Source organism: Phaseolus vulgaris, chromosome 11 (assembly GCF_051622355.1).
Source record: "Phaseolus vulgaris cultivar YP4 chromosome 11, ASM5162235v1, whole genome shotgun sequence".
NCBI classification, from domain to species: domain Eukaryota; kingdom Viridiplantae; phylum Streptophyta; class Magnoliopsida; order Fabales; family Fabaceae; genus Phaseolus; species Phaseolus vulgaris.
Window position 1 is genome coordinate 37479908 of NC_143508.1, and position 24905 is coordinate 37504812.

The 24905-nt window shown below is 33.5% G+C and overlaps 1 non-coding gene across 1 annotated transcript; it reads right to left on the reverse strand.

The window, feature by feature from the left end:
• Positions 1-430: 430 nt before the first annotated feature.
• LOC137811561 (small nucleolar RNA R71) lies at positions 431-535 on the reverse strand. The gene has a single exon (XR_011081096.1). It is a non-coding gene; the product is annotated as a small nucleolar RNA R71 (small nucleolar RNA).
• Between the last annotated feature and the right edge of the window lie 24370 nt (positions 536-24905).

Below are 24905 nucleotides of genomic sequence, written 5' to 3' on the forward strand. Positions count from 1 at the left end.
AATTAATACTATACATTGAGATTTAAAAAAAATTGTTCCTTGTGGGTTCGATATCCATCCTTAGGGACAATTTATCACTTCTGACTCGATACACTTGCCTAAATAAGGCATCAAGTTTTTGGCATCGTTTTCAGGGAACAATTTTGTTAAAATTTGAGAGTCAAAATTCCTAAATACCTGCTACAACTAAGGCCTTGGAGATGAAACATGCATTTTTGTATACACATTTGTTTACATTTTATGAGTTGGTGAGAACAATGAGCTTTCAATTAGGTGATATAGAATCTGTATATTTGTGTTTGTTTCCTTTTTCATTGGCAGGAAAAACAAAGGAATGAGTCAAATCCTATCCGAATCAAATCCTCGCGAGTAGGAAAGATGTAGAGGAGAAATTTTTACAAATATTTTTTCCACTATCCTGCTACATCAAAGCAAAGTTAGATATTTCTATGTTCATACAAGGATTAGATGAAGCCTTTTGTGAAGCATGAGAAAGATTTAAAGTGATGTTGAGAAAATGCCCAAATCACGTGTTTGAAGATATTGCACAAATGAACATCTTTCATAATTGCCTCAGACCTGACACAAAAATGCTTTTATATGTTGCAGTTGGTGATACAAAGATGGTTGTCGATGTAGAACAGTTGACAAAGATTATTGATGCAATGGCATAAAAAAACTATCAAGCCCAAAATGATAGACAAGATCGAGCAAAAGAAAGGGATGTTTGACCTTAATACTTCATGAGATTTTGGCTTAAAACAAAACTAGACACAACATATTGAAGCTTTGGCCAAGTAGATGTCTAAGTTGAAGCAACAAATACAAGTTTCACATTTTTTTCAGAATCAACACCAACCGATGAGGTGTGATTTTTGTGGAGGTGATCACCCAAATGGTCATTGTTCTTACCAAAACAATCCATCTGAAAAGGAGATTAATTATGTGAGCAACCAGGGAAGACAAGGTAGTTTCTCCAAAAACAATTGTCTAAATAATATGAATCAAGGTTGGAGAGGCAATCAAAATCAAGGTTTTGGATGGAAACAAGATGCTAGTCCATCAAACAGATAACCCCCTTTTCAACAACAACCACTTTATCCTTCAGTTCAAGAGAGAATGAGTAAATTGGAGGATGCCTTGGAAAAAATCATGCAAGCTTCACTATCCAATCAGAAGAATACTGAAGCTTCAAAATGAATTTTAGAGACACAAGTGGGACAACTTGCAAAGCTGTTGGCAGATCCACATAGTGGTCAATTTTCAGCTAACACACAAACGAGGAGGAATGTAAGTCAATTACTACTAGAAGTGGAATAGTTATAGGAGAGGGGATTAGTGACAATTTGGTTACTTTTGAGGAGAAAAATAATGAGGAAAGAAAAATTGAGAGTGAGGGAGAAGAGGAAGAAAAAAAAGAAAAAAAAACGTACATATAAAAAACAAAGAAGAGAAAAAAATGAGAATCTATAGAAGAACAAGGAACGACAATTTTCCAGATTTCTTGATATCCTTAAGAGATTGTAGATAAATATTCCTTTTACTGAAGCTTCGGAGCTAGATTTATGAGGGATCTATTGACAAAAAAAGGAAATTTAAAGAGTAAGAAACAGTGGAGTTAGAAGTTGGCTATAGTGCTGTCATTCAGTAATATTTGCTAGATAATTATAGAGACCTAAAGAGTTTCACTTTGTTAATCACAATAGGCAATCTTACATTTGGAAAGTTATTATTAGATCTTGGAGCAAATGTAAATCTCATGACATTATCCATGTTGAAGAAAATTGGAGAAGTTGAAATATTGTCTACAAGGGTGTGATAAGTGTCATAATTCAGTAATATTTTATATAAAAAGATAGGCATTTATGGACTTTAATTGATAAAATAGTTCTAATTCAACCTCTAATTTAGGAATTTGAACCTTTTGACATATTTTTGGATTATAAGATGAATATGAACAATTTATTCCCAAGTTTTTGTTAATTTAAGGAATCAAGTGGAAAAAGGAGATAAAAGGTGATGGAGATCAAGCTCAAGAGGACATGGAGGCCAAACAACAAGATCAAGAAGAGGTAGAGGCACAAATGGAGGACGCCCATGGAGGTCAAAGCCAACCTCAAAGGATTACAAGAAGCATGTTCAAAGCTTTAGGAGTTAGGGGACATTTATTTTCTCTTTTTTTAATTTCTTTAGTTGAAGGTGCTTAGAGGGAAACATTAGAAACCTCTTTTGTTATAGCATCTTTTAGGCTTTAGTTAGGAGCTTTAGGAGGGGGGGTGCGTTAGTAGATAGGTGTAGGAGTAGAATAGGAGGTGCCAAAGTGAAGGAAGAGGTCACACCTCCCTCATGCCTTGCAATTGGCGCCGGTTCTAGAATATTTTTAGGAGGGAGTTTTTGAATTTGTGTAGCTTGCATTTCAGCACCTTAGGCTATAAATAGAGGTGCTCCCTTTGTAAAATGCAGATTGGAATTTATTTAAAGAAACTATACTCAAAATTGGAGTGAGCATTGGAGAGCTTTTGAGCCTTCTTCTCTAGTCTTATCTTGAAGGATCCATGGTGTCCTCAAGTGGCGGCAGCACACTCATCTAGGAGCAACCACACTTCTAGTGGCGTGATCATTCATCATACATCCATCTTCATGAGCAATTCTCTTCTCCTTCCTTTCTTCTTTGTTAATTCCTTGTCTTAGCTTGTTTCCTTGTTGTTTTTGGTTCGGCATTTTCAGATTTAATTTGTGTAGCTTCGGTTCTTTTATGTTCCTTGTTGTTCTTCATCTTATTCTCTTCTTTTTCCACCTTTTGTTCGGTTCAATTTAATTTCCAGCTTTCAAATTCAGTTTGCTTAGCTTTTGTGCCTTTTTGTTCGGTTCAATTTGACAATAATTGGATCTTCTATATGAGTTTGTGTTTTGGCACTAGTTTTGGTGAGTTCTTGTTCATAGAACCTTGATCCATTTCTATGATAAAGTGCCTAGCTCTTAACCAACTCAAGATGATTCCTAAGAATGTCAAGAATCATTCTAATTGTGCTAGTGGAATCACATCATGTGGTATCATGAGTTTAGGTGTGTTCTTGTTTAATTGTTGAGTTGTGTAGCACTTTATTTTCAAGAGCTCTTTTAATTTCTTGCAATTTAAGTTTCTGTTTTAGGCTTATTTTTTAGTTTACTTGCTGTTTTAATTCTTTTGCCTATCATATGTTTGAGTATTTTCCTTTTTGAATCATGTCAAGTTTTGTCTTAGTCATGTTATTCCATAATTGTCATTACTTCTAGTAGTACTTTTATTGTTTTTGATTGTTTCTTGCTTTAGTGTCATATAATTTTCTGAATTGATATTGATCCTTTGTGCACTTTTCTTTTTAGAATTAAGTTCATACTTGTATTCTGGACCTATACAAGTTCCAATACATCATTTTTCATTATGTCTTTGCTAGTGGAATCACATCATGAAAACTCACCCAAACTTGCCCAAGCAAGATCACTCCAGAGGAACTCGCCCAAGGCTCGCTTAAGCGAGTTCACTCCAGTGAAGTTGGGCTTTTCCTTCTAAAGCTTGTTTAAGGAAGTAATATCCTGCTTAAGAGAGATGTCACCTAGCCCAAGCCCAATTAGATTAAATAGAAGGCGTGAGTCATAACCCTAGACATCATTGAGAGGATATGGGTTTAGGGTTTAGGGTTCACACTCTTTTATAATGTAACAAAAATAAAAATTAAGCAACCACAACTGTTAATTCATCATTAAAACTCTCAAAACTATTTAAGGTTCACACACTGACTTCATTTAATTGGTCTCATTCCTTTTGTTTTGTCATTCTCTGTCCTAATCAGTTATCTATTAAATTGTTAAATTTTTATGTGTCACAATTTCAACTATATTTGAATATGGATTCAATCATATTTTTTTTAACATGTGTCTAATTCATCTCACTATTTAATATTTAAACACAAATTCTTTTTTCCCACAATTCAAAATTAATATTCTAGTTTTTTTTATTTGAGAAAAATAAAACTAGAAAACAAAATATTAAATTAAAATTTATTCAAGAAAATTAATTCAATGCATAAAACTAACAAAACCAAATTTATTCAAATTACCAAATAAGCAAATAAACAACTAAGTAAATAAACAGAAAACAAAATAACCGAAAAACTAAGCAGAAAAATAAGACAAAATTCAAATAACTGAAAGAAAAGAGAATTAGAAAGATAAAACTATATTTTTGCTCAATCCTCCCTTCTTAAGAAGTCATCCAACTTTTTGTTAAAATCTTTATCTAGAGTCTTGCTTCGTTTGTTGGATCTGCAAAATGATTAGGAAGCATATAGGAATTGGGTTGCCTTTGAGGATTTTTTTTTGTTAATTTTCTTTTTCTTAAAAGTAAAAATCAAACAAAAATTAACAAATTATAAAACTAAATTTTATATTGGGTTGTCTCCCAACAAGCGCTCATTTAACGTCATATAGCTTGATGCCAGTTTCTTTCCAGGGCGACGTACATAGGTTGGGTTTCCCTTGAAATTCTCCATGATTTACCAGCTGGACTTGTTTGATAGGAGTGATTGGCTAGACAGAATTCTCTTACCACTTCATTATTAAAACCATATGTTCTCTCTCAACTAGTGATAAGTACAGTCATCATCTCTCGGTTTTTTCTAACTTTTCATTGCTTCTCTTTTCTTTATTTTTAACTTCTATTCTTTTGAGTTGTCTTCTGAATTTCTCAATCTATAAAAACTTATTTTTTTAATATCATAAGACAACTCAAGTAAGGATTAGTATAACAAGCAAATAGTTTTTTTTTTTATAAAATGAAATAAAGAAAAACAGAAAATTTAAAATAACAAAAGAAAGAGAAATAAATAGTAAATGAAAAACAGAACAATAAAAAAAAAACTTATATAAAAACTAAAAACTAAATAAAATAATAAAACTAAAATTTTTAACAAAGAGAAAATAAATAAATAAAACAAGAATAATATATAAAAACTCAAAAAAAATACAAAATAAAACAAATAAAACAAACTTAAATAACTAACTAACTAAGAAAACTAAAACAGAATGTATAGATAGAAAAAAAAAACTTGCGTAAAATAAAAGAAAACATAAAATAAAAGAAAATAATTAAACTAAAAATAAAAATAAAATAAAATAACATAAAATAAATAACTATTAATAGAAAATAAATAAATAAATAAAATAAAATAAAAATGAAACAGAAGCTAGTAGTAATAAATAACTAATTAAAATAAATAAATAAAAACTACGTAAACTCTAAATAAACGACTTAAGCTAAACGTAAAAAAAAAGACTAAAATAAAATATGATAAAACAAAATCCAAATAAAAATAAGAATGAAAAAAAAACAAAATAAAATAATTACAGTAATTATAAAATAAAATAAAATAAAATATAACAAAACAAAATCAAAATAAAATAAAATAAATAAAGCAAACAAATAAAAAAAAAACTAAAAGAAAAAATATTAACATAAAAAAATAGTTTAATAAAAAAATCAAACACATTCACATCTAAAAAAAACTTTTTACATATTCAACTAGAAAAAAAAAATCTTTACAAAAAATATACCGATCTAAAATAAAAAAACTATAAAATTATTCACATCTAAAAAGAAAAACAAAATCTTTACCAAAATATTCAAATCTAAAAAAAAAAACTAAAAAAAAAACACATAAAAAAGAAGAGTTAGTATATTCACAATATTTAGGAAATTATATTCAACAATTCAAACCTGTTTCTCGACAATGACGCCAAAAACTTGATGACATTTTACGGCAAGTGCACCACGTTTGTCAAAAGTAATAATTGTTCCTAAAGACGGATATCGATCCCATAAGGAACAATGAATTATCGATTACAAAATTCGCTAAATATAACAACAGAAACAAAGAATTAGTTGCTTCAATTGGAAAAATAGGGATTAGGTTTCATCTCTCCCACTCTAATGTATTTTGATTAGCATGTTAATATTGAGTTCTTTGATTGAAATTGATGCCCTTAGAAAATTCATTTATATCGATCTCTCGTATATAAATGTTTCCTAAATATCGATCTCTCACATACTTATAAAAACAACTTAGAAATCACAATCAGACGTTAATTAATGGCAATTAACAACATTTCAAGTTTATCTCTAGCACTCAAATATGTTAAGTATTGGTGTTTAGGTATGAACCCTAAAAATACCTCTCGGTCAGATTTAAGATTCTCAATTTGTCACGGAAAGTTAAAAGTAAAACAACAATACCAATAATCAATCAAGAACTGAATATTAATATATAAGATATCACATCAATACATAAGAGTTTGAGCAGATTACTCCCAATCCCAAAGGGTAAAATTAGCCACGCATACTTCTAACACACCTTCCATTCTACCAATTGGGTTACAATTCACTCTATGGTGTTTTCCTCTCAATCTAGCACCATAGGGTTAAGCCTCTAGCCCCCTATTTAACCTAATTTTCTAGGGTTAGGTTGCTTCCTATGTCGTGCTAATGGGCTAAGTGATAAAACATAAAAAAAAGTCCAATATGTCTCTACATCTTTTTCCATTTTGGGACCTTCCATCTTTCTCTTTTTAGCTCAAATCATTATCTTTAACCCAAATCTCCAATCTTCCCTATAAATCTGCAATTAACACCAAATCTGGGAATAAAATGCTCTTATTCAAATAAAGATCATAAAAAAATATAAAAAGGTATAAATTCATAAATTAAGGATTATTTTATATCTAAATTAGCAATAAATCCTCATAAGTGTCTATATTTTAATATGAAATATTACTCAAATTAAGCTTTTATCAATGGAGAGATAGAAAACCCTAGAGGAGGCCGTCGTCAAGGTGAAACACTTTGGATCTTCTTTTCTTGTTTTTGTTTTTCATTTTGTAATAGCCAATATGAGGGGCTACTTCTTCTCTTTCGTATTGGAAGTAATTATTCAAACTCTTATTCATTATTATTATAAGTTTATGTTTTAGTTTTGTAGTTAGTTAGTTAGTTAAATTATAAGTTTGTGTTTTATTTTTGTTTTAATTTTAATTTTAGTTTTATTTTTTTATTCTTAGTATTTTTGTTTTAATTTTAATTTTTTTATTCTTATTTTTTTAGTAAGTTTTTGTTATTTTTTTTATATTTCTTATTTTTTATTATTTTGTTTTTATTTTTAGTTTTATTTAGTTAATTAATTTTAATTAGATGTTTCTTGTTTTGTTTTTCTTTTCTTTTTACTTTTAAAAAAATAATATATGTATATATATATATATATGTATATATATAGATGTATATATGTATATATATATATGTATATATATATATGTATATATATATATATATACATATATATATATTGTTCCTGCCGGTTGACCGAAAAGATCTTCGCGCGTTGCTTTGACTCGCGAACAAGGACTCCTTCGCCTCCAACTCAAATCTTCACCCTACTCCGCCGTGATTACCTGAAAAGGAGAGAACAAAAGGGCGTCCTCGCGGTCATTTGCACTCCGACGATCAAGTCAACAAGCAGAAAACATCAAACACCTTCGTATCGGAGCACCGTAACTGAATGCTCTGAAGGCACGTAACTGAATTGTAACTAACTTCTCTCTCTCTCCAATCACTCGTGCGTACAGTGAGTAAGCGAGCAAATAATTAGAGTGTGTGTAAAATGAGTAAAACATACCTCACTAAGCTTTCAGAGAAGCTTATATACCTTGGGTTTCAGTGCTTATTGCCACGTGGCCTTTCTGACTTAATCGCAACTCCACGTGGAAGGCCTTACGACGCTGTAACCTAACTTAGGAAAATCCCAGCGTGTAAGTCTTCCTTCCTCGAAGTGCATCTGGCGCAAGGGGTGACTACCTGGGTGCCAACTCATGCGCCCCAGCCTCTAGTCACTCGCCCTGGGAGTGTATCAGCCTTACTCTCGTACCATGCACGTGGATCACCCTGGGCGTGGCCCTCTCCCGAGTCGTATCTGTCCCAAGGATTCTCCAGAGGTGGCGTGGGTACTTCGCGAGTTAGGTTACTCTCTGCTGGTACTGGGAATATGGCCTTGAAGCCACATTTATCTTCTCTTCATTACTGCTCTGAGGTACCAGGGCCCGAGGCCTCCTCGCCCGTACCGTGGCCTTTTACTGTGTCGCCCCCTCCACGGTCTTCCCTACCTGTGGGTATCGGGGGGTGACACCATCGACGCCTAAACCTGGGGACGCCATACTTGGCGACGCTCACACCTGGCGATGCCCACACCTGGCGACGCCCAAAGCGGTCAACCCTACTGACTTTCCTCCTTGGGGCCCCTTTGGTGGGTCCCACCATATGTTTGACTTTGACCTTGGTCAACGCCCGGGGACGGGTCGGTACACACACACACACACACACACACACATATATATATATATATATATATATATATTTTTTTTTTTAAAGTAGTTCTTGCTTGAGTTGTCTTATGATATTAAGAAGACTAGTTTCTAAAGATCAATTGCAATTAAATTGGGAATTGAGAAGACAACTTGGGATAATAGAAGTAAATAAAGAAGAGAAAAGCAAGATGTAGTTAGAAAAGAACCTTCAACCACATCTACACTTCACATTGAGATAATTCAAGAAGAAATTAACATGGCTGAGGAAGGACTACCACCACCTAGAAGAACACTTGTTAAATCCTATGAAGCAGTGGAGATGGAGAACCTAGTGTCACACAAAAGTTAGGTAGTCAATGGTCAAAGGTTGAAGCCTTATTTAAATGGTGAAGTTGAAAGGATCATCATAATGATTTTGTTGAATGAGCTATAAAGAAATAGAAGTCAAGCTATATGACATTAAATAAGCGCTTGTTGGGAGGCAACCCAATATTTTAATTACTATGTTTTGTTTTTTTGTGTTTTGTTTTGTTTTTGTTTGAAGTTTTGTGTTGTGTGGTGAAACCAGGTTTGATAACCCCAAAACAATTTGGATTGAATGTTTTGTAACCTGGGGATAAGTATTCTTTTCCTGGGAGGCAGTTCCAACAGATGAAATAAGACCATCTACAACTGTAGATGAGGATTTCAACAAAGAGTTGTATGAGTTGCTGAGAAGAGATGATTGAGCACAAAACATGGTTTTATCTTTCTAGTTATATTTTTTCAATTTGCTTAATTTTCTTATTGTTATTATTTTAGTTGTTTCATTTGCTTATATTTTTAGTTTTATTTTATTTGTTGAGTATTTTTAGTTTTATTTTATTTGTTGAGTTGTTTTTCTAGTTTTATTTAGTTCTTAAAATGTTATTGTGAGAACTAGAATATTAATTTGAATCATGGTAAAATTAATAACCAGACTTTGTATTTAAAGATTAGAACATTGAAATGATATAGACACGAGTTTGAAAAGAAAATGTGTTGAATCCATATTCAAATTTATTTGATATTGTGGTACATGAAAATTAAACAGGATGATTAGTGAGAACAAAGAATGACAAACAATAAGGATTTAGACTAATTAAGCCAAGTAAGTGTATGCTAATCTTAAACAGTTTGACAATTGTGGTTGCTTAATTTTTATTTTATCTTACATCATAAAAGAGCATGAAAATGATTAAGGCATGTGTATTAATTAGAAACCCAGGACCAAATAGCCAACCTTTATTTAAACTAATTATATCTTAGTGATATCCCTTTTTGAGTCGAGAATATTTTTTTGATTATTGCACCTTGAACCTTAACTAATATATTTTCCTACCTGTTGACATCTTTAAGGAAAGAGATCATAGATGCAAATTTTATATAGAAAAAAGGAATGATTGCTTTTAGTTGTTTGAATAAATTAAGTTTAAATAATTTATTTGGTTGGAAATAGGAATAATTTATTTCTACTATCTTTGATTTGAAAAAAAAAAGAGAAGAGAAGAAAAGAACAAAAAGGTTCATGTTGAAATCATGAATAAGTAGGAAAATGGAAAAAAAAATGTGCATATGTACTATACTTAGATTGTAGGATGTTCTTCTTCTTTTAAATGTGAATTTTGTTATCTGAAAAACCAATACTTTTTTGAAAGCTAAACCTCACTATAACCCTGCAGAAGATCTTAAGATTCATGTTCTAATGTGATTGTGATATGGAGGTGAAATGAAAAACAAATGTGATTTGTTAGGATTCAGTGGAAGTTGAGAGAAACACTTACCTATGAGAATATGAGAAAAAATTCCTTAATCAATTTTCATTTCATTGTTTTAGTTTTTATCCTAGACGTTGATTGTATATATATATTTCTATATTTGAAGTTGAAGCACCATAAGTTTCTAATTTAATCTGTTTAGTAAATAAAGTAGTTTTTATATTTGAACTTAAATATGATATATTTATATTCATTTACTTTGCTTGAGGACAAAAAAGGTTCTAGGTTGGGGCGATTGAGAGTAATTTGTTCAAACTCTTATTTATTGAGATGATATTTATTTATAATATTCAGTTCTTGATTAATGATTGGTATTATCATTTTTTTCTCAAAGCTTGAAACTATTCATGATTTTGATCCTTAGATTTGACTGGAAAGTACTTCTGAGTATTTAACCTAAATGATAATGCTTAACATTTATTCGTAATGATAAGAAGTTTTTTTTAAATATGCAAGGAATTGATATTTAGGAGACTATCTTAATAATTTTGTATGCGAGGAATCGATATGAATGATTTTTATATGTGCATCAATGTCAATCAAGATGGAATGTTATACGTTTTTATTCATTCTCAATTTTCCCAATTGATGTTAAAATGTGTGGTCAAAATAAGAAGGGGTGAATTGTTTTCATGACATTTTTGCAAAGATTGGAAGTAGAGTGAAAAGTTCTGAAAAATCAACCAATAGATTTTCTGTTCAATTGGATAAAATTTCAGTTTTATAGTTCTTTACAAAACATTAACTAGTTGTTTTCTCAAAACAATAGGTTGTTTATACCAGCAAACAAAGAACATATTCAAAACAATGTATAAGTGTAGGGATAGAGAGATTTGCACAAAAAGGTTTATACTAGTTCACTCTTAACCAAAAACTACATTCAGACCTCAACTAACCACTGAGAATTCACTATGCAATCAAAACTAGATTGCAAAACACACACCAATAATGTTGATCTTGAACCCCTCAAGAACACACAACACTCTTGATCAACAACACAGTTTTCAGAACCTGTTTCTGATACTGCCTTACACAAATTTAAAGTATTCAAAGAAGGAAATAGAATACACCTGGGCTTTATAAAGTAGTAGTACATAAGTGTAGAAAATCCACTTCCTATTTCACACACAAGTGATGATCCAAAAGCTTTTGATTCTCTTGAAAACGTTTTTAATAAGCTCTCTTTCTTAGGTTGTTGAAAAGATCATAAAACATACATTATATAGACTTAAGGAAGTGGTTAAGACTATTAGATCATTAATCAAAAGCAGTTAGAAACATTTAAAAATATATTAGAATTCTTAACATAATTTTGTTAGAAAAACAATAGATTGTTTTACAAAACAATTGATTGAATTTGTTTTTCTGTGAAGGATTTTTATAAAACAGCCAAATGTTTCAGTTTGACAGAAAAGACAAAATAAAGCAAAGATATTTCAAAACCTTTTGAAAACCACTAAGTGTTAAACAACAGATTGATTTGAAAACAGGATTGCCAATCACTGAATAGAGAGTTTCTTGAAAACAGGATTGCCACCACTAGTGCAAAAAATGCATATAACACCGGTTCTAGGAAACATTTAAAACTGGTTCCATCACATATGTAGATCTCTAAGATGTAAAATGTCAATTACATATAACATCGGTTGTAAAACCAATGTAATATGTACCAAAATCTGAATAAAATATTAAAAAATATGTGCTCTAGAGTCACAAACTAAACCCTAAACCTAATACCAAAGCGTTCAACATATAAATCATTGTCCAAGTTGATCACCCCCGTACCCAATACCAAGACGTTCAACATATAACAATTACCCAAATTAAAACATAATACATTATATTCCAAATACAATATAATAAAACTAATTATCTATATAAATAATTGTATACCAAATAATAAGTAAAATCAAAATATTTAAAAAGGAAAAACTAACATGGAGCATGAACGTGAACGAAGTTGTGGCGGCAATGTGGCGGCGACAGAGGCAGGAAGAGCTATAGCAAGAGCGACAACAAGAATGGCAATAAAATAGCAGAGAAGCGTGAACAGAAGAATCTCGTTCGGTATGGATGCTCTCACAGTGAAGAGAACGAAATAAGAGAGAAAATGCAGGGGGAGCGGTGGAGCCGACAGTTGGCAACAGTGTTGGCAGAAGGAAAATGAACTCTTGAGAAAGAAAACTTAGAATAGCATGAATGGAGAGTAAGGGCACGAGCCAAGAAAATAGGGTAAAAACATATACTATAACAGTGTAATATATCTTTTTATTAACTTGAACTTTTTTTTACTCTGAAATAACATATAACACCGGTTGCATAGCCTAAATGTTGTTATATGTAATTTTAAAACTTTGAAAACTTTTTTTTAAATATGGAAATTACATATAACATTGGTTGCTCTATCCAATCGGTGTTACATGTAGTGCCGAATAAATAAATAAATGTGCTTACCTTGTAACTCTTCAAACTTGATTGATATATGAAATTGTGTTTCTGAAAATTCTGATCACACTTATCCAAGTATCTCTTCTATGATGTTCATTTCATTTTTAGAAACTCAAGGAAGTTGGTCTAACCTCTTCCTTGGCCCTTGTACCTTGTAAACTCACGCCCAAACCAAAAACCTCCATAGTCATTCGGTGTTTCATCCAAAAATCTACAAGTCTTTCGCTGCCTTCCGTAAATCTCCACTCAAAACTCAAGAAGGATTGCATCAGGTGGATCATAGCAAGTCTACAATCTAGATAAGCCTTAATCTAAAAAATAAATTTGGTTGTTCTTGAGTTTTCTTGAGTAATGTTGCACCATATTCTAGTGTTTCTCCATATGCTCTTCATTGTTTGTAAGTTTCCACCGTTTATTTTCAATTTTCGTTGATTATTTTCAATTTCCATTGATTATTTTCATTGTTTCTTATGCTTCTTGAATTTCCATGGGTTGTTCTTCATGTTCCTATTGTTTGGTTTGGTTCATTTCATTTTAGTTGTTGTAGAGATATATGTTTATATTTTTTGTGGTTTCTTTGTGTTGATGTTGAATCCACAGCAAAACCTCCAAAAAAAGTTTGTTGAAATTCGATTTTATTCAAGTTTGGGTATTTTTTTTTAATGGTTGTGTTTTTCTATTCAGTTTTGTGTGCAATTAGGTGAGTTTTAATGTTTCTAATCTTATTTTGTTATTAATTTTGTCTAGTTTTTGTTTCAATTGTCACATAATTCTAGTTTTCCACCTATTACATATGTGTTTGTTAAAATGCCTCTTAGAAGTCCACACCAAGTGTTGTGCTTTTTGTCATAAAATTTAGTATAAGCTTTTGTAATCTTTGAGTTCTTGAGTACTATTTGTTCCTTAGTTCTTTCTATTACATAATTCTCCATTATGTCTTGTTAGTTTGTTCTTATTTCATTTGGATTCCTAGGTTTTTCTTCCTGTCCAGATTTGTCAAGTTTTTGTTTCGGTTTTGACAATTTTTTTTGAGTTTGTTTTTTGGTAAAAAAATTAATCTGAATTTTTTTTAAAAAGTTCATCGAAAATATTGTTTACATCCTGTTAAAAAGGTACGTCCAAAAACAAAATAGAAAAAAATATATAAACAATAAAAGGCGGGAGGTTTTCTTCCCAAAAAAAAAGTTTTTTTGTGTTGATTGCTCTCGATTTTAAATTTATTACATCTTATTATTTAAGTTTTTTTACCTAAAATTTTTACTAGATCTTAGTTATGGTGTTTTTCATTTGTGATAAAAAAAATTGAACCTCAAATTTATTGTATTTGTTTTGCAATAAATTTTGAGTTTTTTCTTTCTGTGCTTAAAAGGAATTTGAATTTCTAAACTCTAGTATTACAGTGTTTGATTTGTTTTTCATACCACATACATCCGTTTAATCCAAAATTTGTTACAATAAAAAATATTAGAAAAGTTAATAAAAACACACATCATTTTTAGGATTCAAGAACAACCTTGATCTCCATAACAGAAGTCAAAAGCTAAACCACTACACCGGCTGATTCCCAACACAAAATCGCCTCAAAATAAAAAATACACAAGAATTTTACAATGTATCAACTTAGAAAACTTACCTACCGCAATGATAGTAAAGAGTTTAACCACCACTTGAAAATCCTTAGCCCAACCAGAAAACTACGTGTTCTCCTTCTCCTTACGACCACATACTACCTATGCTTCTATTTCCTAATATGTATTAGGTTAGTTAGGGTTTGCTAATGTACTACTCATCAACAAAAGCACAGATGATTTGATGTGATTCCAATAGCAAAGAAGAGAATGATTCTTGACATTCTTAGGAATCAACTTGAGTTGGACAATTGTTAGGCACTTTTTCTTAGAATTGGATCAATCTTCTAAGTCAAGAACTCACCAAAACTAGCACCAAATCCAAACTCACATGGAAGTTCCTCATATTGTCAAGTTGAACCAACAAAAAGAGGTAAAACTTAAAAACACCGAATAGAATTGGATAAGAATCAAATTGAACCAAACAAAATGAAATTAAAAGGCAAAAAACTGAAAAGGATTGCTGGAAAATAAGAACAACCGAACCATAAACTCAAGAACACAAGACAGAATTTCAAGGAAACAAGCTTAAACATGAACAATTGAAAGAGAAGGAAGGAAGGAGAAAAGAATGCTCATGAAGATGGATGTAAGGTTGGATGATCACGCCACTAGAAGGATGGTTGCTCCTAGATGAGTGTGTTGCCGCCACTTGAGGACACCATGGATCCTTCAAGATAAGACTAGAGAAGAAGGCTCAAAAGCTCTCCAATGCTCACTCAAAATTTGAGTATAGTTTCTTTACTCTAAATTCCAATCTGAATTTTACAAAGGGAGCACCTCTATTTATAGCCTAAGGTGCTGAAATGCAAGCTACACAAATTCAAAATTCCCTCCTAAAAAGTTTCTAGAACCGGCGCCAAATACAAAGCATGAGGAAGGTGTGACCTCTTCCTTCACTTTGGCACCTCCTATTCTACTCCTACACCTATCTACTAACGCACCCCCCTCCTAAAGCTCCTAACTAAAGCCTAAAAGATGCTATAACAATAGAGGTTTCTAATGTTTCCCTCTAAGCACCTTCAACCAAAGAAATTACAAAAAGAGAAAATAATTGTCCCCTAGCTCCTAAAGCTTTGAACATGCTTCTTTTAAGCCTTTGAGGTGGGCTTTGACCTCCATGGTCGTCCTCCATTTGCGCCTCTACCTCTTCTTGATCTTGTTAATTGGCCTCCATGTCCACTTGAGCTTGATCTCCATCATACTCCCCTAGTTGGAGAGAATTCGACCACGAATTTTGGAGACCTACAGAAAAAGGAGTTAGATCGCTGACATTAAAAGTATGACTACCTAAGAATGTATCAGGCATATCTAACTCATAAGCATTGTCATTAATCCTCTTGAGGATTTGGAAAGGTCCATCCCCTCGAGGCATTAGTTTGGACTTCCTTTGAGTAGGAAAGCAATCCTTCCTCAAGTGAAGCCAAACCCAATCGCCCTCATCAAACAACAATGCTTTTCTCCTTTTATTGGCAAGTTCAGCATACTTGCCAACCTTCTTCTCAATTCTCTTCTTGATGTCTTTATGCAAAGTTTTCATAAAAGAAGCCTTTTCATCCCCATCTTTGCACAAGACATCTCCAAGAAGGGGAATAGGAAGAAGATCAAGAGGTGTTAGGGGGTTAAACCCATAGACAACCTCAAAAGGAGAATGTGAGGTGGTAGAATTTACTACACGATTATATGCAAACTCAACATGGGGTAGTAAATTCTCCCACACTCTAGGATTCCCCGAAATAAAACATCTCAATAGTTGTCCCAAAGTTCTATTCACCACCTCGGTTTGACCATCAGTTTGTGGGTGGCAAGTGGTAGAAAATAAAAGCTTAGTCCCAAGCTTGCCCCACAAGGTCTTCCAAAAGTGACTCAAGAACTTGGGATCTCTATCGGATACTATAGATCTAGGAATCCTATGCAAGCGAACCATTTCTTGGAAGAAGAGGTTTGCAATGTGGCATGCATCATCCACTTTGTGGCAAGGAATAAAGTGAGCCATTTTTGAAAAACGATCCACTACCACAAAAATGGAGTCCTTTCCCTTTGATGTCTTGGGTAAGCCTAAGATGAAATCCATAGATATATCTACCCAAGGCATTGAAGGGATAGGAAGAGGAGTATATAAACCATGGGGATGCATCTTAGACTTAGCTTTGCGGCAAGCTATGCATTTATCACACAAACTATGAATATGTTTATGCATATGAGGCCAAAAGAAATGTTCATGCAACACATTAGCAACCCCAAAATCTCCCATTAAACCCCCCTCATGAGCTTCTCTAACAAGAGATAATCTAATAGAGCATTGAGGAACACAAAGATGTTTCCCTTTAAAAAGAAAGCCATCTTGTATAAAAAAGTCTTTGTGTCCTCCCTTAAGACACTCTTGATAGATGAGGGAAAAATCAAGGTCATCATGATAAAGTTCCTTAATGTGATCAAAACCAAGATATTGAGAGCTTAAAAGATTTAGCAAAGTGTATCTTCTAGAAAGAGCATCCGCCACAATATTTACTTTGCCTTGCTTGTGTTTGATCACATAAGGAAATTGCTCAATGAATTCCACCCACTTAGCATGCCTCTTGTTAAGTTTGTTTTGGCTTTTCAAATATTTAAGAGATTCATGATCACTATGTATCACAAACTCTTTGGGAAAAAGATAGTGTTGCCAAGTAAACAAAGCCCTAACAAGTGCATATAATTCCTAATCATAGGTGGAATAATTGAGATGACTTCCCTTCAATTTCTCACTAAAATAGGCTTTGGGGTGACCCTCTTGAAGGAGACCAGCCCCAATACCTTTGCTTGAAGCATCACACTCAATCTCAAATGTCTTAGTGAAATTAGGAAGGGCCAAGATGGGAGCATTAGTCAATTTTTCTTTCAAAGTGTCAAAAGCATTTTGTTGTGCTTCTCCCCATTGAAAGACCACATCCTTTTTCACTATGTCATTGAGTGGTGCGGCAATGGTACCAAAGTTTGGGACAAATCTTCTATAGAAAGAAGCAAGTTCATGAAAACTTCGGACCTCATTCAAAGATTTCGGTGTAGGCTAATTTTGAATGGCCATCACCTTTGTTTTGTCCACATGGACCCCTTTGCAACTCACAACAAACCCTAGGAAGTCTATATGATCAAGAGCAAACATACATTTAGCAAGATTAGCATACAAATGTTCCTTCCTAAGGGTTTCTAAAACTTGCCTAACATGCAACCTATGGTCATTCAAAGATAAGCTATAAATGAGAATGTCATCAAAGTAAACAACAACAAACTTACCAATGAATGGTCTAAGAACATGATGCATGAGGCGCATGAAGGTACTTGGTGCATTAGTTAGACCAAAAGGCATAACTAACCACTCATATAAACCAAAGTTGGTCTTAAAAGCCGTCTTCCAGTCATCACCCGGTTTGATACGGATTTGATTGTAGCCGCTTTTAAGATCAATCTTTGAAAAGATTTTTGAACCATGTAATTCATCCAACAAATCATCTAGTCTAGGTATGGGATGCCTATACTTAATTGTTATGTTATCGATGGCCCTACAATCTGAACACATTCGCCATGTGCCATCCTTTTTTGGCACTAAGATGATAGGCATAGCACAAGGACTCATGCTATCTTGCACCCACCCTTTCTCAATCAAAGCCTCAACTTGTTGGCGAATTTCCTTGGTTTCACTTGGATTGGTCCTATATGTTGGACGGTTTGGTAAAGAAGAGCCCGGTATCAAATCAATTTGGTGTTCAATCCCTCTCAAAGGTGGAAGTCCATTTGGAGGATCTTGAAACACATCTTGGAACTCTTCTACCAAATTTTCCAAGCAATGACGACTATCAACAAGTGATTCTACTCTAAGAGTTCTAGGGATGGCTAAAAAAAGAGGATGATGAGCCACTATTTCCCTTTCAATTTCACGCCTAGACACAAGGAGTGTAGGCGTATAACTCTTATCTTTTTTATCTTTTTCACTCTCCCTCTTTTTCTTCATGATAACTTGGTCCTCATGGACTTCTCTTGGAGAGTGAGATTTTAAAGTAACCTTGTGACCATGGAATTCAAAAGATAGTTTGTTGGTAAAGCCATCATGTAAAACTTTTCTATCAAATTGCCAAGGCCTTCCCAAAAGAACATGAGTGGCTTCCATGGGCACAACATCACATAATACCTCATCTTTGTATTTTCCAATGGAGAAATGGATGAGGACTTGTTTATTGACAATTATTTCTCCTACCTCACTAAGCCATTGTAATTTGTAAGGCTTTGTATGAGAGATAGTAGGCAATCCAAGCTTATCTACAACTCTTGTACTAGCCACATTTGCACAACTACCCCCATCCACTATTAAAGAGCAAATGTTGTTTTGAATAAGACATCTTGTATGGAAAATATTTTCCCTTTGACTTTCATCAAAAGGTTGTGAAACTTGTCCAAGAAGTCTTCTCACAACTAACAAGTCCCCTTCAAGTGGACATTCGCTCTCTTCCTCACTAGATGCATGAGAATGCAATGAATGCTTAGGAGAATCCGAATCATGCTCACTAATTACAATGCCCTCATGCATGTACATACTTCGTTTTGAAGGACAATTTGCAGCTATATGACCATAACCCATACATTTAAAGCATTTAGTATTAGACGTTCTAGTGGGAGATTTAGGCCTAGAAATAGATGGCTTAGTTTCCTTAGGTTTGAAAGAAGAATCTTTGGAAGGATGTTTAGAAAAAGAATTTTTGTTTCTCCAAGACTTGGAGTAGTATCCATCATTGGAAGCATTTTTGAAAGAGTTTTTCTTAGCAAGTTGGGCTTCCACCTTCATTGCAAGATGAACTAAAGAGCCCAATGATGAATACTCTTGTAACTCAACAATGTCTTGAATATCCTTCCTAAGACCACTCACAAACCTAGCAATCATAGCTTCCTCACTTTCTTCTAATTCAATTTTAAGCACAAGCGTCTCTAGCTCCTTATAATATTCATCCACATTTAGCGTGCCTTGTTGAAACCGTTGGAGTCTCAACATGAGATCTTTCCTAAAATGTGGGGGCACAAACCTAGCGCGCATATGATCCTTTAAAGAGTTCCAAGAGTCCACGGGAGGACCCTTGTGATAGATAATGTCCTTTACAATTCCATGCCACCATTTCATGGCATAATCACTAAACTCTAGGGTGGCTAGCTTAAGCTTATGATCATCTTGGATCTCATGGATCTCAAATATTTGTTCACACTTAGCCTCCCAATCTAAATATACATTAGGATCACTAGAGCCATTAAAACAAGGAAGCTTGACCGAAGGAAGCCTAGACTTTGCATCTTGATAGAAGCCATTGCCGTAGTGATGTCTTTCCCCTTGATGATGATGTCTTTGTCCATGGAATTGGGGTGGAGTTCTTCTTCTCCTATGTTCATCTTCACGGCCAAAATCATTTGAAGAGGCTCTTGTTGAAGGTCTATGATGCTCATCATGGATTGAAGGAGATGGTCTAGCTTGTTGCACCTCCATCTTTTGCAATTTCTCTTCCAAGCGTCTAATGGTTCTTTGTGCTTCATGTAATTCACCAAGGATGGAAGCTTTGGAAGGAGAATTCTGCTTGTAGGATGCATCACTTGAAAATCCAGCCATTTGGAATTAAAAACAGCAAACACACAAAACAGCAAACAAGTTAAGAAACAAAATGAGCAAAAACAGTGAGTGTTTCAATAAAAAATGCCGAAGTGAATTGAGGCAGAAAAAGAGGTCACTCTCAAAGAAATAATGTTCTTGCACCAATCTGATCTTGAGGTCTTAGAATCCTCAAATGAAAGATGTCAAAGCAAGCACACCAATCTCAAAGGCAACCACCACAAAACCAATGAAACAATAAAGACAAACAAGAAAAGGTATAAGCAAAGAAAGGTAATTGCAAAAGGAATACTATATGTAAGACAAACTCAAAGAGTGAGGAATGAAAGACAATCAAGAAAATAAAGAACTCAATGAGAAAGTAGGCACACAAAATAATACTTAAGGAAAAGCACTAGAGTAGATGAAGAAAACAAAAAAGTCTAGCTACTGGAAAAAAAAAAATTATGCAAATTGTGCTTGATGTTCACTGATTTAACTGGAATGATATAGAGCGAACTGGATTATGAAATTTAAACCACAGAAACTTCAAGATGTTAACTCAATAATGGCACTGGAATCAATTAAAAACAGTAAGCCAATTAATTGAGATAAATTTTTCAAAATCGCTGCCAGATTACCGTATTCTTTTCGGCAGAATTGTACACTTTTTTTATTTTATTTATCATTTTTTGTGTACTTTGAATTTTTGAGTAATTCTTTTTTCTACTCTTTTCTAACACTTTTAATATCACAAATCCAGAATTTCAGAATTTTCCAGTGAGTAAATCAATTGCAATAAGGAAAAACAGTAAGCACTTTTTTCAGAAACAGAGGAATCCTAATAGGAATGAAAAACAGAATGATGAACTAGCAAAGACATAATGGAAAATGATGTATAGGAACTTGTATAGGTCTAGAATACAAGCATGAACTCAAACTAAAACATAAAATGCACAAAGGATCAATATCAACTCAGAAAATTATATGACACTAAAGCAAGAAACAATCAAAAGCAATAAAAGTACTACTAGAAGTGATGACAATTATGGAAAAACAAGACTAAGACAAAACTTGTATGGATTCAAAAAGGAAAATACTCAAACATATGATAGGCACAAAAATTTAAAACAGCAAGCAAACTCAAATAAGCCTAAAACAGAAACTTAAATTGCAAGAAATTAAAGAGCTCTTGAAATAAAGTGCTACACAACTCAACAATTAAACAAGAACACACCTAAACTCTTGATACCACATGATGTGTTTCCAATAGCAAAGAAGAGAATGATTCTTGACATTCTTAGGAATCAACTTGAGTTGGACAATTGTTAGGCACTTTTTCTTAGAATTGGATCAATGTTCAAACTCAAGAACTCACCAAAACTAGCACCAAATCCAAACTCACATGGAAGTTCCTCATATTGTCAAATTGAACCAACAAAAAGAGGTAAAACTTAAAAACATCGAACAAAATTGGATAAGAATCAAATTGAACTGAACAAAATGAAATTAAAAGGCAAAGAACTGAAAAGGATTGCTGGAAAATAAGAACAACCGAACCATAAACTCAAGAACACAAGACAGAATTTCAAGGAAACAAGCTTAAACATGAACAATTGAAAGAGAAGGAAGGAAGGAGAAAAGAATGCTCATGAAGATGGATGTAAGGTTGGATGATCACGCCACTAGAAGGATGGTTGCTCCTAGATGAGTGTGCTGCCGCCACTTGAGGACACCATGGATCCTTCAAGATAAGACTAGAGAAGAAGGCTCAAAAGCTCTCCAATGCTCACTCAAAATTTGAGTATAGTTTCTTTACTCTAAATTCCAATCTGAATTTTACAAAGGGAGCACCTCTATTTATAGCCTAAGGTGCTGAAATGCAAGCTACACAAATTCAAAATTCCTTCATAAAAAGTTTCTAGAACCGGCGCCAAATACAAAGCATGAGGAAGGTGTGACCTCTTCCTTCACTTTGGCACCTCCTATTCTACTCCTACACCTATCTACTAACGCACCCCCCCTCCTAAAGCTCCTAACTAAAGCCTAAAAGATGCTATAACAATAGAGGTTTCTAATGTTTCCCTCTAAGCACCTTCAACCAAAGAAATTACAAAAAGAGAAAATAATTGTCCCCTAGCTCCTAAAGCTTTGAACATGCTTCTTGTAAGCCTTTGAGGTGGGTTTTGACCTCCATGGCCGTCCTCCATTTGCGCCTCTACCTCTTCTTGATCTTGTTGATTGGCCTCCATGTCCACTTGAGCTTGATCTCCATCATGATTTGAAAGACTACTTACTAGTTTTGTGATAATCCAATCTCAGATAATCAATGGCATAGAGAATTCGAGAATCACGAAAGGTGAAAGTAAGGAATAGAGTTCAAAGAAAAGGGGAAATAGAAAATAAAGGGAGTGTGACTTGGCTTAATAATACGATAAATAAGTGTCAGTTACATGAACTCTAATATTTGTGTACTTAAAACGTCGGTTTAGCCCCTCTATCTTAGTAAAAACTTAACTTTTTTTTGTCTCACGCAATATTTCACTACAAGAAAACAACGATTTTGCGTGGGCCAAAAACGGACGCAAAAGGTAAAAAACGGACGCTCATGCGTCGGATTTTCGTCGGCCACAGTCCTGACGAAAAAACCTTGAAAGCAAATGGAAACTAGCGTGGGCCAGCAAGTTGGACGCATGTTGCGTGGGCCAAGCCCACGCAAAATGGACGCAACACGCAGAATCTGGGTGGATGCAAAATGGACACATATGCGGCAGCTTATGCGTGGGCCAAACCGACGCACAATTTAAATATCGCCTATGCGTCGGCTTGGCCGACGAAAATTAAAAAAAAATTCTTTTTTTAAAAAAACATTAAAAAAATAAATATATATATATATATATATATCAGATGTTGCGTGGGCTAGGCCCACGCAAAAGCCGACACATATTAAAAACAAAAAAGCTAGCGTGGGCCAGTGGCCAACGCATAAAGGGAAGAAAAAAAATTATTTTGTTTTCTAGCCAGTTTACCTGTAAATAGCTAGGTTACCTGTAAAGAATAAATACCAATTAAATCGCATTCAGACATATTACTATCATTCACAACACATCCACAAACACATCCAAAGTACAAAAGTAATACAAATAGTTAAACAAAATCTTTGATCAATTCAAATATTCAAAATGATATGAATACTTAAAAAAAATATTACAATTAAAATTGTACTTTACAAATCTAACTAAAAGTAGCAAAATGAATCCTATAGTGATGTGATAAACCTGTAAAAAAATATAAACAATATAAATAAATAAATGAAATAATTAAAATACTTAGTATATAATAAAAATGTCAAATAGTTAAACTTACAGTATAGGATGCACTTTAAGGAACAAGTTGATCATCCTGCTCTGGATCATACTCATGATCGAATTGTGTTGTGCTATTGGAAGTATTTTTGTCACGTTCCATTGAGATAAGTTTATCTTTTATAACCTTCAACTCATCATCCAAGTGTGCATACTTCTGACTCCACATACTAAGTTCGACACGAAGCATTTGATTTTCAATCACATGCCCAGATTGTGAAGTGCCGAAAGCAAAGGCTTGAGTGAGAGAAGAGACTCCTTCGCGGAAGTTAGCAGCCAAGTCAGTCGTACCATACACTCGACCTCTACTCTTTCATCCGGCAGCTTCCTTCCATGTTTGAAGCTTAGTTGTAGGATCAAGTTGGTGGACATCAGTGTTAGAGTCCTAAGAACTATTTGCTTGAAGGGCCCAATATGCTGGCCAATTTTTTTACTCTCTGCAGCCTTATTTAATTTACACACCCCACATTACTTTTTCTAATTTTCTGGCCCGATATGCTGGCCAATTCTTTTACTCTCTGCAGCCTTATTTAATTTACACACCCCACATCACTTTTTATAATTTTCTGTCCCAATATGCTGGCTAATTCTTTTACTTTGTGCAGCCCTTATTTAATTTACACACCCCACATCACTTTTTTTAATTTTCTGGCCCAATATGCTGGCCAATTTTTTTACTCTCTGCAGCCTTATTTAATTTACACACCCCACATCACTTTTTCTAATTTTCTGGCCCAATATCCTGGCCAATTTTTTTTACTTTCTACAGCTCTTATTTAATATACACACCCCACATCACTTTTTCTAATTTTCTGGCCTAATATGCTGGCCAATTCTTTTACTCTCTGCAGCCCTTATTTAATTTACACACCCCACATCACTTTTTCTAATTTTCTGACCAATATCCTGGTTAATTTTTTTACTCTCTGCAGCCCTTATTAAATTTACACAACCCACAACTATTTCAAGTTTTCTGGCCCAATCTGTTGTCTTTATTTTTTACTTTCTGCATCCCCTATTTTATTTAAACACCCACGTCACTAAATAAACTTTATTCTTTGCATCATTAATATTTGTTTTTAACACTACAAAAATTAAAAACTTCATAATTATTAAAAATTCTAAATAAATAAAAAATTAAATTATTTAAACCATTAGATGGAAGTTAGCCTTACTTTTGTTGTCTCTACAGAAATACCAATTTAATATTGACAAGGGTCTAAATCTACAACTACAACAAAGAAATTAAAAAAAAAAGAGCAAAATTGAAGTAGATGTAATTAATTATCGTTTAACAAGTTTAGGATGTGTAAAAATCGGGAAAGCATGTGTAAATATGTTTATCAAACTAGATATAATTAATTATCGCTTAACAAGTTTAGGATGTAATATAAATTTTACTAAGACTAGTAAAAAAAGAAAGAATTAATTCTAGTCAATTAATTTGTTTTCATGCATGAGATTAAGTCACACTCAATAATCCAAACAACAACATATATACCAGCAACCAACACTCAATAATCCAAACCAACAACGTATACCAGCAACCACAGCTCAATAATCCAAATAAAAAATCGGTAAAATCTGAACCTTTAAATGGAGTGACGCGGATGAGGCTACGCAGGCACTGGCGCGGAGGAGGCGGTGACGCCCAGGCAGTGAGGCGGAGGCACGC